Raw genomic sequence first — 18,639 nt, 5'->3', positions numbered from 1 at the left:
CACAGTTTTAGGTTCTGATTTCTCATATTGTTTCCTTAGTAAGCAAGACAGAATGAGTTAGAAACAATAAGAAGGATTGCAACTTTGTTTGTAAACACGTAGGCACCAATTACAATTAATTTAGATATGATCAGTTCAGTTCAGTTCAGTCACTCAGTTGTGTCTGACTCTCTGTGACCCCATGGACCGCAGCAGGCCAGGCCTCCCTGTCCATCACCAACTCCTGGAGTCTACCCAAACTCATGTCCATTGAGTTGGTGATGCCATCTAACCATCTCATCCTCTGTCATCCCCTGCTCCTCCTGCCTGTTCATGTCCATTAACAAATGTATCCAGAAAATGTGATATAGACATACAATGAAATACTTTTCAATCTTAAAAAAGAATGAAATTCTGCAATATGCAACAACATGGATGAACCTTGAGAACATCATGTTAAGTGAAATAAGCCAGTCACAAAAAGATAGATACTGTATGATTAAGCTCTTAAGCATATGATTAAGTTCTAAAGATGTATTATACAAGATTGCTATATGTACAACATTACATATATCAGTTCAGTACAGTTCAGTCGCTCAGTTGTGTCTGACTCTTTGCGACCCCATGAATTGCAGATCGCCAGGCCTACCTGTCCATCACCAACTCCCGGAGTTCACTCAGACTCACGTCCATCGAGTCAGTGATGCCATCCAGCCATCTCATCCTCTGTCATCCCCTTCTTCTCCTGACCCCAATCCCTCCCAGCATCAGAGTCTTTTCCAATGAGTCAACTCTTTGCATGAGGTGGCCAAAGTACTGGAGTTTCAGCTTCAGCATCATTCCTTCCAAAGAACACCCAGGACTGATCTCCTTTAGAATGTACTGGTTGGATATCCTTGCAGTCCAAGGGACTTTCAAGAGTCTTCCCCAACACCACAGTTCAAAAGCATCAATTTTGCGGCATTCAGCTTTCTTCATAGTCCAAATCTCACATCCATACATGACTACTGGAAAAACCATAGCCTTGATGAGATGGACCTTTGATGGCAAAGTAACATCTCTGCTTTTTAATATCCTGTCTAGGTTGGCCATAACTTCTTGCAAGGAGTAAGTGTCTTTTAATTTCATGGTTGTAGTCACCATCTGCAGTGATTTTAGACCCCAGAAAAATAAAGTCAGCCACTGTTTCCACTGTTTCCCCATCTATTTCCCATGAAGTGATGGGACCAGATGCCATGATCTGAGCTTTCTGAATGTTGAGCTTTAAGCCAACTTGTTCACTCTCTTCTTTCACTTTCATCAAGAGGCTCTTTAGGTCTTCTTCTCTTTCTTCCAAAAGGTGGTGTTATTTGCATATCTGGGGTTATTGATATTTCTCCTGGCAATCTTGATTCCAGCTTGTGCTTCTTCCAGCCCAGTGTTTCTCATAATGTACTCTGCATATAAGTTAAATAAGCAGGGTGACAATATACAGCCTTGACGTACTCCTGTTCCTATTTGGAACCAGTCTGTCGTTCCGTGTCTATTTCTAACTGTTGCTTCATGACCTGCATGCAGAATTCTCAAAAGGCAGGTCAGGTGGTCTGGTATTCCCATCTCTTTTTCAGAAATTGCCACAGTTTATTGTGATCCACATAGTCAAAGGCTTTGGCATAGTCAATAAGCAGAAATAGATGTTTTTCTGTAACTGTCTTGCTTTTTCAATGATCCAGCGGATGTTGGCAATTTGATCTCTTGTTCCTCTGCCTTTTCTAAAACCAGCTTAAACATCTGGATGTTCATGGTTCATGTATTGCTGAAACCTGGCTTGGAGAATTTTGAGCATTACTTTATTAGCGTGTGAGATGAGTGCAGTTGTGTGCACTTTGGCATTGCCTTTCTTTGGGATTGGAATGAAAACTGACCTTTTCCAGTCCTATGGCCACTGCTGAGTTTTCCAAATTTGCTGGCATATTTAGTAAGCACTTTCACAACATCATCTTTTAGGAGTGAAATAGCTCAACTGGAATTCCATCACCTGATAGATTGATACAAAAATCTCCTTTGGTGCATATATAAATCATGCAACAATTAGCTATGATAATATAATCTATTACTTGACATGTATACGTAAATGAAACAAAGACAAGAATTTAATTGAAAAATATTTTAAGAAAAAGCAAATATTGCTAACTTTGAGTATTTTCTGGAGATTTAATGTTTAGAAATAGCCTGAAAGCAAGTACTAAGATGTGTTTTACTTAAAAGAGGTTAAAGGAAGCAGTTTGAAAACATTGTGTTCGTAATAACTTTATGAGATCAATCATTGGTAATCTTGGATAAATGAGGTAAAGAGGAAAAGCCAGCCCATTAGTATCAACAAGATATGAAAACAGCCTCCTTTCTTTCTCACCTTCTTCAATAATATCCTGCAAACATATATATCAAGATAAAATAACAACTTTGAAATAATGGAGTAATTCTTATTATTTAATTATTGTAAAATGATAATCAAGAAAAAATTAAAGCTTTAGTAAAAATCCAGATGAAAGACAATTTCATGAAATTTATAATAATGCTTATATGAGATATGATTTATATGTATTTGAACATTATATTTTCAGATTAATATGTAAATATATCTAGTTAAAACCAATAAATATTAATGTCACCCAATTAAATAATATCAAGAAAATTTCATAAACATTACTTAAGTAATTGAACAAAACAAAATTGTTTTCTGATGCTATAAAATGGGTGAGACCATCCCAGCAATGGCCAGAGTACTTTAATAGCATTAACACAGGAGTAGTTTAATTTGCATATTCATAAAATCTTCAGCCTAATTTGTGGCTGTAGAAAAATTGTTGTCTATGCTTTAATCATATTTAGGATTACATATAGCCAGTAACGACAAATGTCTGAAAAGTCACATTCTTGGGAGGACAAATCACCAAAGCGGAGCCCTCCCCTATAGCATTTATGGTTCAAATTTAATTGCTGTAATGGTAGAGGTGCATGACGAGTCCCCTGCTCTCTCAACTTGAAGGTTTATTCTCTAGCCTGAGTAGAGCAATATCATGGGACATTGTCCACAGTGCTGGCATAATAGCTTTCAAGGTGAGAACTCACATCTATATTTTTAAGGCAACAGATGCATTATCAGAAGAATCCTTAGGAATGGGTGTATTAACAGGAAGAATTAATCTATACAAACTGAACATTTTATTAATGTATATATTTATTATGTTTAATATTTCTATAGTAAATATAAAAAAGAGGTTTCCCAGGTGGCTCAGTGGTAACGAATCCACCTGCCCATGCACGAGATGCAGGATATGTGGGTTCAGATCCCAGGGTCAGGAAGATCACTTGAAAGAGGAAACAGCAACCTACTCCAGTATTCTTGCCTGGGAAATCCCATGGACAGAGGAGCCTGGTGAGCCACAGTCCATGGGGGTCACAAAGTGTCGGACACAACTGAGCAACTAAGCTCACTCACGTGCGTGTGTGCACGCTCACACACACACAATTATAAACAAAAGAACTCCTGTGTTCAGTTTCCACTTTTACAACTAAACCAATAGAGTGAACGTGCCATAGTTTATTATAGGTCTTAGCCTCCCTTACCAAGGCTTTGAAAGAGCTCTTGCTTCTAATAGTTGTTCAACTCATTCAGAAATTAAAAATAAAATATTAATACAAAAATAAATCTGAAATATTTGACACCAAGCAAAGATTATAACCTTCATGACTTCTCAATGTTTGGTGTCAACAGAAAAAGAAAAAATATGTACATGTGGAAAAGAAAAAAGTAAAATTCTTCTGATGCAAAGATAACAAGATTATCGACTAACTACTAAAATAATTGAGTCTTATAAGATCACATAAGGTCTCTATATAAAAATTAATCATATTGCTATAAGGCAACAACGTTGGAACTTGAAATTTAACAGAATGTGATTTAAAGTATTACCAAAAGCATGAAATTCTTAATGACACATTTCAAAAAATACATTCAAGTGCTGTACTTTGAAAACTATGATGATTTACTGAGAGAAATTAAATAAGATCTAAATAAATGAAGATATACCACATTCATGATTTGGAAACCTCAATATTCTTAAGAGGCTAATTCTTTCCAAATTAGTCTGCAGATTTATTGCATCCAAAAATCAAAATTCCAACATCCCTTTTCAAAATACAAATTTTCAAATATAAAATTGTCGTGCAAATATCCAGGGATTAAAATAGTTAAGGTAGTCAAACAATTTTGAGATTAACAAAGTTAGAATTATCACATTACCTGATTTATCAAACTACATCAAAAGGGTGTGTTATTGGCAAATCATTAGAATAGGTCAATAGAATATGATGAATCTAGAATTAATCCCAATCATATCTGGTCAACTGTTATTTGACATGGGGTCAAAGTATTCTAATAGAGAAAAGACAGTTTTGTTTTTCCCCCAACAAACAGCACTGGGGAAATTACATAGCTTTATGTGTAAAAAAAAAGTAAAATAAAATCAACCTTGACCATTTATCCCCACTATAATAAATAAATAAATCAAAACCTATCTTAAATCTAAATGTAAGAGTTAAAGCTACATTACTTCTAGAGGAATATATGGTAGGAAATATCTGTGACTATTTGTAAAGCAAAGATTTCTTCAATAGTATGCAAACATACAAGCTATAACAAGGGAAAAAAAAAGACATGTATATTTAAACTTCTGTTTTTTAAAGGCAGCATTGAAAAGAGAGGCAACAGACTGGGAAAAATATTTTCAAAACTCATTTCCGTTAAAGAACTGAAGGACATCTAAAAACTCAATAATACAAAGAAAATGTCCGTGAACAAAAGTTTTGAGTAGCACATCACCAAAGAAGATTTATGAATGGCTCATAAACCAAAAAGAGAGGCTCAAAAATATTAGTCATGAACAAAAGGCAAAATAAATTGCTAATAATGCACCACCACACACCCATTAGAATGGTTAAAATATAAATGAACAAAAATAACAACTTCAAAAAATGACAAGTGCTGACAATGATGAAGTAGAGAAGCTAGAAATCTCATGTATTACTGATGCTAACACAAATGGTACAACTACTTTGGGGAAAAAAGAGTCTGCAATTTCATACAAAAACTATGTGGCACTGTAATTCTACTACTAGGTATGCACCTAAGAGAAACAAAAATTTATGTTCACAGAAAAACTTATATGGCAGTTCATGAGCTTTACTCATAATTGTCTAGAATTAGACAGAAATATTGTGTGATTCTATTTATATGATATCCTCTAAAAGTTAAACGTATTAGGCTAGAACAGGAGTCAGGGTGGAAGTTATAAAGGTGTCACACAAGGAAACTTTCAGGGTGATACTCTTCTGGATAGTGGTGATAATTTCATAATCCGAGCTCAAGATTTGACTCAGTATATTTTCCAAAACTCACAGAAATGTACACCACAAAGAATGCACTTTGCTGCACAAATGTTTAAACCAAATCATTTAAAAGTATCACAAGAATGAATACATACTGTGAAAAATGAGGTAATTATAAATATATGATGCTGCTGCTAAGTCGCTTCAGTCGTGTCCAACTCTGTGCGACCCCATAGACGGCAGCCCACCAGGCTCCGCCATCCCTGGGATTCTCCAGGCAAGAGGACAGGAGTGGGTTGCCATTTCCTTCTCCAATGCATGAAAGTGAAAAGTGAAAGTAAAGTCACTCAGTCGTGTCCGACTCTTAGCGACCCCATGGACTGCAGCCTACCAGGCTCCTCCGTCCATGGGATTTTCCAGGCAAGAGTACTGGAGTGGGGTGCCATTGCCTTCTCCAAAATATATGATAAATCCCATCAAAAAGTGGAAATAAAATAGCTGACACAAGAAACTGAAAAACAATGTCTTAAGTGGATACTGTGAGGTGAAAGGCAAAAAAAAAAAAAAAGTATACATAAATAATGTATTCTAGTTTTTTTTTTTTTTTTTCTTAAAGAAATACTATAGACAGGGGTTGAGGACATAAGTAAAAAAGCAAAGTGTAACTATTATGAGCCAATTTCCTTACTGTCTTGGAAAGAAGTTGAAAATAAGCTTACAAGAAAGAGGGCAGTTTAGAATGAGCCCTGTGTTATTGGATTATTATAGGTATCAGTATCAACTAATATTTAACTTAATATATATGCAGATGGATAGACACAATTAAATATAGAGTGTTTTACATGCAAGACTTAGTACACCCATTTTACTTCTTAGCTCTGTCTCCTGAGACAAATTAGAAGCAGTGACATGCTAGTAGCAACAGGCACAGCTAATGCCCATTATTTTTGTTTCCAAATGCCATTATCCGATATAAGGAAGTAAAGCTATACAGATAAATGTCTACTTCCTAAGACTGAGGTGAAGAAAATACAAGATGAACCCAGAACTTCTCATAGGGCCAAAAAGTAAGAAAGTCCTTACAAATAAAATTGGGATCATGTCAAAAAGACACAGAAACTAAGTAGAAATTGTGCCCAATGGCCAAACCTAGAACCATCGGAACACACACACACACACACAAATTATATTATGACATAGAATATTAAAAATCAATGATGTTGATACAAATAAGTGATTGAGTATATAAATGGTAAAGAATACACCTTTCTTCCAAAATAAATCCAAATTTTAAATGTAATAGTGATGAGAAAAAAGAGAAAATCACCCTTAGAATACCACATCAATAATTATAGGCAAGAGGAACAGGTTAATCCTAAAATACAAGGGTGAAAATTTAAGGAGAAATATGATATTTGCATTGTCTCAAATTATTTCTTCCAAAACATGAGTTAATTACAGTAGTGATTTCAATATATGTAGAAACTCTTATACTCCTTCCAATAAGTGGAGCTTAATGTCCCTTCACTTGAGTATAAGACAGACTTCTAACAATTCTTCTAATAATGTACTTCTAACAAGTAATGTGGAAAGTGAAAAAAGCTAGCAGACACTACCACTACCAAGTGGTCAAATGTGTTTTGTCAGTAAAAAGTCAGAGTAATATAATTTGCTCTTTGTTATGGTATAATAGAAAAGGCATTTACTTCTTGGATACTCTTCTCTAAACCATAAAACCCTCATCTAATCATTAGAAAGCATCAGAGTCCTAAGCTGGGGAACATTTTTCCAATACTCTGACCAACAGTCCATAAAAGTATATTACTGGACAAATGGAGAATCAGAATAACTCTGTGATTTTTAAATTATAAAAATATTAATATATTAGTTTTGATAACTGTTCCATAATTACACATGATCTTAACATTAAGGGAAACTTTGTGAAGGGTATATGCATGCATAAGTGCTCAGTCACTCAGTCATGTCCTACTCTTTGCAACCCCATGGACTATAGACTGCTAGGCTTCTCTGTCCATGGGATTTCTCTGGCAAGAATACTGGAGTGGGATGCCATTTCCTTCTTCAGGGGATCTGCCCCACCCTGGGATGAAAACCAAATCTCCTGCAATCTCCTCAATTTAACAGGCAGATTCTTTACTGTTGAGCCACTTGGGAAGCTCCAAAGGGTATATAGGAGCTTATTTATTGCAGCAGTATTTAATAGTTGTGAAAACAGCATAAATGTCCATTAACAAATGTATCAGAAAAATGTGATATAGACATACAATGAAATACTTTTCAATCTTAAAAAAGAATGAAATTCTGCAATATGCAACAACATGGATGAACCTTGAGAACATCATGTTAAGTGAAATAAGCCAGTCACAGAAAGATAGATACTGTATGATTAAGCTTTAAGCATATGATGAAGTTCTAAAGATGTGCTATACAAGATTGCTATATGTACAACAGTACATATATCAGTTCAGTTCAGTTCAGTCACTCAGTCATGTCTGACTCTTTGCGACCCCATGAATCACAGCTCGCCAGGCCTCCCTGTCCATCACCAACTCCTGGAGTTCACTCAAACTCACGTCCATCAAGTTGGTGATGCCATCCAGCCATCTCATCCTCTGTCGTCCCCTTCTTCTCCTGCCCCCAATTCCCCCCAGCATCAGAATTTTCCAATGAGTCAACTCTTCGCATGAGGTGGCCAAAGTACTGGAGTTTCAGCTTTAGCATCATTCCTTCCAAAGTACACCCAGGACCGATCGCCTTTAGAATGGACTGGTTGGATCTCCTTGCAGTCCAAGAGACTCTCAAGAGTCTTCTCCAACACCACAGTTCAAAAGCATCAATTCTTCGGCACTCAGCTTTCTTCATAGTCCAACTCTCACATCCATACATGACCACTGGAAAAACCATAGCCTTGACTAGAAGGACCTTTGTTGGCAAAGTAATGTCTCTGCTTTTGAATATGCTATCTAGGTTGGTCATAACTTTCCTTCCAAGAAGTAAATGCCTTTTAACTTCATGGCTGCAGTCACCATCTGCAGTGATTTTGGAGCCCCCCAAAATAAAGTCTGACACTGTTTCCATTGTTTTCCCATATATTTCACATGAAGTGATGGGACCATATGCGATGATCTTAGTTTTCTGAATGTTGAGCTTTAAGCCAGTAAACTGTGGAAAATTCTGAAAGAGATGGGAATACCAGTCCACCTGACCTGTCTCCTGAGAAATCTATATGCAATTCAGGAAACAACAGTTAGAAATAGACATGGAACAGCAGACTGGTTCCAAAAAGGAAAAGGAGTACGTCAAAGCCATAGATTGTCACCCTGCTTATTTAACTTATATGCAGAGTATATCATGAGAAATGCTGGGCTGGATGAAACACAAGCTGGAATCAGGATTGTGAGGAGAAATATCAATACCATCAAATAAGAGATGACACCACCCTTATGGCAGAAAGCTAAGAGGAACTAAAGAGCTTCTTGATAAAGGTGAAAGAGGAGAGTGAAAAAAATTGGCTTAAAACTCAACATTCAGAAAAGTAAGATCATGGCATCTGGTCCCATCACTTCATGGCAAGTAGATGGAGACACAATGGAAACAGTGAGAGACTCTATTTTTGGGGCTCCAAAATCACTGCAGATGGTGACTGCAGCCATGAAATTAAAAGACACTTGCTCCTTTGAAGGAACGTTATGACCAACCTAGACAGTATATTAAAAAACAGAGACATTACCTTGCCAACAAAAGTCTGCCTAGTCAAAGCTATTATTTTTTTCAGTAGTCATGAATGAATATGAGAGTTGGACTATAAAGAAAGCTGAGCACTGAAGAATTGATGCTTTTGAACTGTGGTGTTGGAGAAGACTCTTGAGAGTCCCTTGAATTGCAAGGAGCTCCAACCAGTCCATCATAAAGAAATCAGTCCTGAATGTTCATTGGAAGGACTGATGCTGAATCTGAGACCTCAATACTTTGGCCGCCTGATGTGAAGAACTGACTCATTTGAAAAGACCATGATGCTGGGAAAGATTGAAGGTGGGAGAAGATGGGGGATGAAAGAGGATGAGAAGGTTGGAAGGCATCACCGACTCAATGGACATGAGTTTGAGTAAACTCTGGGAGTTGGTGATGAACAGGAAGGCCTGATGTGCTGCAGTCCATGGGGTCACAAAGAGTCGGACATGATTGAGTAACTGAACAGACTGACTGATAGCAGATATATTTAGTCAGTAGCAGTATTATATAAAATATAATCATAGCAATATGACTGGAAAAATTATATGTGCACAAAAGTAGACTACTTCATCAAGGAATACCATTATAATACAGTTTATGTAAAGTATGTTTCAGCTTCATGTTTGTCAAAGAGGAAGCTTCGAGGTTCAACATTTTTGTATTAACACATAAATATTTCATGCTTTCTGTTATGCTGGTTTCCATGGCATTTATCTATGCTTTATTGTTCTTAGGAGAAAAATAATTCTCATGTAGAATTTTAGTTGATCGGACTTTTGCAAAGAGCATTCTTGTTTTTTCTCTTAGTCACTCTCCTGTAATACTGTTTTCTTCTTACATAAAAAATCTTCCAGTAAAACCATGGAGTTAGACTTTGAATTCTTATATTACTATTAATCATATTTTTAGTAGTTTTATTTGAGGTTCAATTGATATACAATGAACCTCAATATTTAACATGTACATTTTTAGAAAGCCCTTTACCAACTTTGTGTATTCCAAATGTCATTAGCTCTGAGAAAGCTTCTTCAACATCCCACTACCTTACACTCAGTCCCCAAATAGCATTTAGGCATTCTCTGCTGCCAAAGAATATGATATATATAGTAATTTAATATCTATAAAATGTATGGTAAATTGGGCATGCTTCTATTTTTTGCTCTACCCTTCTTTGTAACTGGCAGAATTTAATCAAATATCCAGATAAGTTGGCCTTCAAAATATACTTCTGCATTGAATGAACAAGTGAACAATTTGACATTTTAAAATCTTCAGAATTTATGTCAGCAGAAGATGGTCTAGTTTGCAAAAAAAGTTATAGTATGTCTGTTTTCCCTTTAAGCTTTTATATAAACTTTATGTTTTATATAAATATTTTATATTTTATATAAATAAATGCTATATAAATGGTTTATATTATAAAATTAATATCTGTGACCAAAAATTAGCAATAAGTCAGATTCTTGGTCACTGGCATTATGGAAGATGACCGTATATAAATTTAAACAGAAGTCAACACTTTTATTTTTATGATAGTGATAATGTCTGTTATGAAAAGTATCAATTCTGGAAAACTAAGAGTAGAAACAAGATGAAGTGTTAGAAAATTCCTGCAGATGTCTGGTGATAAGCTAATGGTGGCTTAGTGTAGGGTGAAAATATCATTAATAGAAATTAATGAAGTAGGTATAGATTTTAGAAGTACAGTCAAGCAGTCAAGTTAACTGTTGAATTAAAAAGTGAAGGAAACACATTAATAAACAAAGCTAACTCATAGATTGGTGGCTCAAGTAAAAGTACAACTGACTGGGATGGTGAAGAATAGAAGAGGAGTGTTCAGGTGGGATGGGGCATCAAGGTTTCTTTTTAACTGTATTAAGTTTGGGATCATTAAAATACATCCATGTGAAGACGTCATAATGCGGCTACAAGTACCAGAGGAGAGCTCAGAAAGAGCTGAACCCCATGGATAGAGACATAAAACCAGCATGTAGACTCACCAGGATGTAGATAAGGTAGCTGTGACATTCACTGATCACCCAAATATGCCTGTTTCCCCAGTTTTACCAGACTTCTTTAGGTGGGGCCATATGATTAACCACAGTTCTGCTGAAAGACTGTAATTGAAAATAATACTTCCCATTATCAGATCAAATCTTTTAAGAGTCAATGCATAACACATGAGCTCTCTTCTTTTCTCTGGTGACCTAGATGATCATGTTTTCTTATGATACACTAAAATACTGTAGAATGTTCACTGTCCTGGCTTCCTGAATAACTATTAAGTTTTGTATGCCTATTAGAGTTCAGGGGCAGTCCTAACATGACAGAGGAATAAGACAGGGAGACCACGTTCCCCCCAACAGGTTAATCAAAAGATCATTTGAATGCTGAGCAACTTCCACAAAACAATTTCTGAATCCTGGTGGAGGACACCAGGCACCCAGAAAGGCAGCCCATTCTCTTTGAAAGGAAGTAGGACAAAATATAAAATACAAAAAGAGAGACAAAAGAGTTAGGGACAGAGACCCGTCCCGGGGAGGGAGTCATTTCCAAACAGCAGGAAACCCTCTCACCGGCAGGTCTCTGGGGAGTTTTGGAATCACAGAGGGCAACATAACTGGGAGGAAAAAAAACAAACAAAACGAATACTTGCCTAACTGCAGCTCCCAATAGAAAAGTAGCACAGATGCTCACATCTGCCACCAACAAGTGAGGGCCGGACAGGGAGGTGTGGGTTGCTTGCTCAGGGTAAGGACCGGGCCTGAATGCCCCAAGGACAATCTGAGGGAGCTAATGTGAGATGGCAACCCAAACTGAGATAGCCAGAGAGAGGGGGGAAAAAAAAAGAGAGAGAGAGAGAACTTTCCCTTGAAAAGCTCTAACCTAAGGCATAGCCTGGCTCACTCACAGAACAAAGGATTGAGCAAACACCAAAGGAGAGCAAGCCAGCTGTGGACCAGCCCATTCCATGCTGGAAGCAGAGAGGCAGACAGGCTATAGCCAGAGCCAGAAGGCAAGGGGCAATCTTGGCCCCAGAGATGGTATCCTCTACCAAACTGTGAGCAGGCTCCCAGTTACTAACCAAGTCCTCCTGGGATCCTTCATGGTTGACATCTTCCAGGAGAGTCACAGCCAGAAATCTACTCCCCAGAGGAATCATGCAGCACATCTGAGACGGTGCTCTCACAGTGCTCCTGGGAAACCATGCGGCTGGGATCAGGGAGGTGATTAAGATGCACAGCCCACCTGGGACAGCATGCTTGCCACATGGTTGCCTGAGCTGCTCAGATCTGGGAAGGGCACAAAACGCACGCCCAACCAATCTGTGTCTTTATTGAGTACCCGAGAACTTGAACTTAGGCAGCTTAGATCTGGGAGGTGCACAAAACACAGGGCCCACTTTGGACAATTCCCCCTGCAGAGCAACCTGGAGACCGGGAAAGCACACACTGCATGAGCTGGGGCAAACCCAGTGTGGTCCATACACTGTAAGCACTCCCCATACATGCCAGTAATATTTGTTTGCAGTATTCCTCCCACCCCACAGCAAAACTGAACAGGTGAGCCTAAATAAGTGACCACCTTTGCCCCCTTCTGTCAGGGCAGAAATTATACACTGAAGAGACTTGCAAACAGAGGAAGCCAAAATAAACAAAGAAGAGGAACCGTTCTGGAAGTGACAGGTGCAACAGATTAAAACTCTGTAGTTGGCATTGACTAAGCATTGGAAGGGGACTTTAGACCTTGAGAATAAGTAGAAACTGGAACAAAGAACTATCTGAAACTGAACTAACCCCACACTGCCCTCAACAGCTCCAGAGAAATTCCTAGATATATTTTTACTATTATCATTTTTAATTTTTTTAATTTTTAAGTTCTTTATTACTCCTTTAATTTTCATTTTTATAACCTACTATTACCTTGCAAAAAAGAGCCTATTTTTAAGCAAATTTCATATATATATTTTTTATAATTTTTGTGATTGATTTTGCTTTGTAATTTTAATATTGTAGTTTTGAGAGTCTAACCTCTACCCTAGATTTTGACTCTTTGCTTTTTGGTATTAGTTATCAATTTTGTACCTTTAAGAATCTGATCTTCAGTACCCATTTTTACTTAGGGGTGTGATTACTGGCTTGATTGCTCTCTCCCCTTTTGACTCCCCCTCTTTTCCTCCTGGTAACCTCTATTTCCCTCCTCCACCTTCTCTTCTCTATGTAACTCTGTGAACCTCTCTGGGTGTTCTAGACTGTGCGGAGCACATAGGGAATTGATTACTAGCTAGTTTGCTCTCTCCCTTTTTGATTCTCCCTCTTCTCTTCCTGGTCACCTCTGTCTCCCTCTTCCCTCTTCTATTCTCCCTGTAACTATGTGAACCTCTCTGGGTGTTCCTCACTGTGGAGAATCTTTCCACCATTAACCTAGATGTTTTATCATCTGTGCTGGATGGAGAAGTCTTGAGGCTACTGTAAGAATAAGACTGAAAGCCAGAGGCAGGAGACTTAAATCCAAAACTTGAGAACACCAGAAAACTCCTGACTCCAGGGAACACTAATCGACAAGAACTCATCCAAAAGCTCCCATACCTACACGGAAACTAAGCTCCACCCAAGAGCCAACAAGTTCCAGATCAAGACATACCACACTAATTCTCCAGCAACACAGGAATACAACCCTGAACATTAAAATACAGGCTTCCCAAAGTCACACCAAACACAAACACCTCAAAACTCACTACCAGACACTTCATTGCACTCCAGAGAGAAGAGATCCAGCTCTACCCACCAGAACACAGATACAAGCTTCCATAACCATGAAACCTTGACAAACCACGAGTTCAACCCTACCCACAAGGAGCAACCTCCACAAAAAGAGGAACCACAAACTTCCATCCTACAGAAAGACCACCACAAACATAGCAATCTAAACAAATTGAAAAGGCAGAGAAATATTCAGCAGGTAAAGGAACATGATAAATGTCCACCAAACCAAACAAAAGAGGAGGAGGTAGGGAGTCCACCTGAAAAAGAATTCAGAATAATGATAGTAAAGATGACCCAAAATCTTGAAAACAAAATGGAGTTACAGATAAATAGACTAGAGACAAGGATTGAGAAGACGCAAGAAGTGTTTAACAAGGACCTAGAAGAAATAAAAAAGAGTCAATCAATAATGAATAATGCAATAGCTAAGATCAAAAGCACTCTGGAGGGAACCAACAGTATAATAACTGAGGCAGAAGATAGGATAAGTGAGGTGGAAGATAGTATGGTGGAAATGAATGAAGCAGAGATTAAAAAAAAAAAAAGAATTAAATGAGGACAACTTCAGAGACCTCTGGGACATTGTTAAATGCCTCAACATTCAAATCATAGGAGTTCCAGAAGAAGACAAAAAGAAAGGTCATGAGAAAATCTTGAAGAGATAATAGTTGAAAACTTCCCTAAAATGGGGAAGGAAATAGCCACCCAAGTCCAAAAAACCCAGAGTCCCAAACAGGATAAAGCCAAGGCAAAACATCCCAAGACACATATTAATCAAATTAATGAAGATCAAACAAAAAAAGCAAATATTAAAAGCAAAAAGGAAAAAAACAACAAATAACATACAAGGGAATTCCCATAGGATAACAGCTGATCTTTCAATAGAAACTCTTCAGGTCAGAAGGGAATGGCAAAACATACTTAAAGTGATGAAAGAGAAAAACCTACAACCCAGATTACTATACCCAGCAAGGATCTCATTTAAATATGAAGGAGAAATCAAAAGATTTACAGACAGGCAAAAACTGAGAGAATTCAACACCAACAAACCAACTCTTCAATAAATGTTAAAGAATCTTCTCTAGACAGGAAACACAGAGAAGGTTTATAAACTCGAACCCAAAACAACAAAGTAAATGGCAATGGGATCATACTTATCAATAATTACCTTAAATGTAAATGGGTTGAATGGCCCAATCAAAAGACAAAAACTGGCTGAACGGGTTCAAAAAAAGACCCCTATATATGCTGTCTACAGGAGAAACCCACCTCAAAACAAGGGACATATACAGACTGAAAATTTTACAGTAAATGGAGACCAAAACAAAGCAGGAGCAGCAATACTTATATCAGATAAAATAGACTTTGAAATAAAGGGTCGTGAAAAAAGACAAAGAAGGACACTACATAATGATCAAGGATCAATCCAAGAAGATGCAATAATTATAAATATATATGCACCCAACATAGGAGCACCACAATATGTAAGGCAAATGCTAACAAATGTGAAAGGGGAAATTAACAGTAACACAATAATAGTGGGAAAATTTAATAACCCACTCACACCTATGCATAGATCAACTAAACAGAAAATTAGCAAGGAAACACAAACTTTAAATGATACAATGGACTAGTTGGACCTAATTGTACCTATAGGACATTTCACCCCCCAAAAATGAATTTTACCTTTTTCTCAAGTGCACACGGAACATTCTCCAGGATGGACTACATCCTGGGCCATAAATCTAGCCTTGGTAAATTTTAAGAAAAATGAAATCATTTCAAGGATATTTTCTGATCACAATGTGGTAAAATTATATGTCAACTACAGGGGGGAAAAGGAGGGTTCAGGATGGGGAACACAGGTATACCTGTGGTGGATTAATTTTGATATTTGGCAAAACTAATACAATATTGTAAAGTTTAAAAATAAAATTAAAAAAATGAAAAAAAAATATATATACATAGGGAGGCTAAACAATACACTCCTGAATAACCAACAGATCACAGAAGAAATCAAAAATGAAATCAAAATATGCATAGAAACAAATGAAAATGAAAACAAGGCAACCCAAAACCTATGGGATTCAGTAAAAGCAGAGATAAGGGGAAGGTTCATAGCAATACAAGCTTACCTAAAGAAACAAGCGAAAAAACAAATAAAAAACCTAACTTTACACCTAAAGCAGCTAGAAAAAGAAGAAATGAAGAGCTCCAGGTTTAGTAGAAGGAAAGAAATCATAAAAATTAGGGCAGAAATAAATGAAAAAGAAACAAAGGAGACTATAGCAAAAATAAACAAAACTAAAAGCTGGTTCTCTGAGAAGATAAATAAAATAGGCAAACCATTAGCCAGACTTATGAATAAAAAAAGGGAGAAGAATCAAATCAATGAAATTAGAAATTAAAATGGAGAAATCACAACAGATAACACAGAAATACAAAGGATCAAAAGAGACTACTATCAGCAACTATATGCCAATAAAATGGACAACTTGAAAGAAATGGACAAATTCTTAGAAAAGTATAACTTTCCAAAACTTAACCAGAAAGAAATGGAAATCTTAACAGACACATCACAAGCATAGAAACTGTAAAAAAAAAAAAAAAAAAAAAAAAATCTTCCAACAAACAAAAGCCCAGGACCAGATGACTTCACAGGTGAATTCTACCAAAATTTTAGAGAAGAGCTAACACCTATCCTACTCAAACTCTTCCAGAAAATTGCAGAGGAAGGTAAACTGCCAAACATTTTAAGAGGCCACCATCACCCTAATACCAAAACCAGACAAAGATGCCACAAAAAAAGAAAACTACAGGCCATTATCACTGATGAATATAGATGCAAAAATCCTCAACAAAATTCTAGCAAATAGAATCCAACAACACATTAAAAACATCATATACCATGACCAAGTGGGCTTTATTCCATGGATGCAAAGATTCTTCACTATTTGCAAATCAATCAATGTGATACACTACATTAAAAAATTGAAAGATAAAAACCATATGATTATCTTAATAGATAGAGAGAAAGCCTTTGAAAAAAATCAACATCCATTTATCATAAAAACCCTCAGAAATCAGGCATAGAAGGAACATACCTCAACATAGTAAAAGCCATTTATGATAAGCCCACAGCAAACATTATCCTCAATGGTGAAAAATTGAAAGCACTTCCCCTAAAGTCAGAAACAAGACAAGGGTACCCACTCTCACCACTACTATTCAACACAGTTTTCAAAGTTTTAGCCACAGCAATCAGAGAAGAAAAAGAAATAAAAGGAATCCAGATTGGAAAAGGAGTAAAACTCTTACTGTTTGCAGATGACATGATCCTCAACACAGAAAACCCTAAAGACACTACCAGAAAATTACTAGGGCTAATCGATGAATATAGTAAAGTTACAGGAGATAAAATTAACACACAGAAATTCCTTGCATTCCTATACACTAACAATGAGCAAACAGAAAGAGAAATTAAGGAAACAATTCCATTCACCATTGCAATGAAAAGAATAAAATACTTAGGAATAAATCTACCTAAAGCAACAAAAGACCTATATATAGCAAACTATAAAATACTGATGAAAGAAATCAAAGATGATACAAATAGATGGAGAAATATACCATATTCATGGATTGGAAGAATCAATGTAGTGAAGATGAGGATACTACCCAAAGCAATCTGTAGATTCATTGTAATGCCTATCAAGCTACCAATGGTATTTTTCAGAGAACTAGAACAAATAATTTCACAATTTGTATGGAAACACAAAAAACCTTAAATAGCCAAAGCAATCTTGGGAAAAAAGAAAGGAACTGAAGGAATCAACCTGTCTGACTTCAGACTATGCTATAAAGCTACCGTCATTAAAACAGTATGGTACTGGCACAAACACCTAAATATAGATTAATGGAACAAAATAGAAAGCCCAGAGATAAATCCATGCACCTATGGACACCTTATCTTTGACAAAGGAGGCAAGAATATACAATGGAGAAAAGATAATCTCTTTAACAAGTGGTGCAGGGAAAACTGGTCAACCACTTGTAAAAGCCTTTGTACAACAAAGAAAACTATAAGCAAAGTCAAAAGACAGCCTTCAGAATGGGGGAAAGTAATAGTAAATGAAGCAACTGACAAAGAATTAATCTCAAAAATATACAGGCAGCTCATGCAGCTCAATACCAGAAAAATAAATGACCCAATCAAAAAATGGGCCAAAGAACTAAACAGACATTTCTCCAAAGAAGACATAAAGATGGCTAACAAACACACGAAAAGATGCTCAACGTCATTCATTATCAGAGAAATGCAAATCAAAACTACAATGAGGTACCATCTCACGCCAGTCAGAATAGCTGCTATCAAAAAGTCTACAAACAATAAATGCTGGAAAGGGCATGGAGATAAAGAAACCCTCTTACACTGTTCGTGGGAATGCAAACTAGTATAGCCACTATGGAGAACAGTGTGAAGATTCCTTAAAAAACTGGAAATAGAACTGCCATGTGACCCAGCAATCCCTTTGCTGGGCATAAACACCAAGGAAACCAGAATTGAAAGAGACACATATACCCCAATGTTCATCACAGAACAGTTTACAATAGCTAAGACATGGAAGCAACCTAGATGTCCATCTTCAGATGAATGGATAAAGAAAGTTGTGGTACATATACACAATGGAATATTATTCAGCTATTAAAAATAATGCACTTGAATCAGTTCTAATCAGGTGGATGAAACTGGAGTCTATTATACAGAGTG

Source organism: Bos javanicus, chromosome 1 (genome assembly GCF_032452875.1).
Source record: "Bos javanicus breed banteng chromosome 1, ARS-OSU_banteng_1.0, whole genome shotgun sequence".
NCBI classification, from domain to species: Eukaryota; Metazoa; Chordata; class Mammalia; order Artiodactyla; family Bovidae; genus Bos; species Bos javanicus.
The sequence above is the reverse complement of the archived record's forward strand: the minus strand, read 5'-3'. Positions refer to the sequence as shown.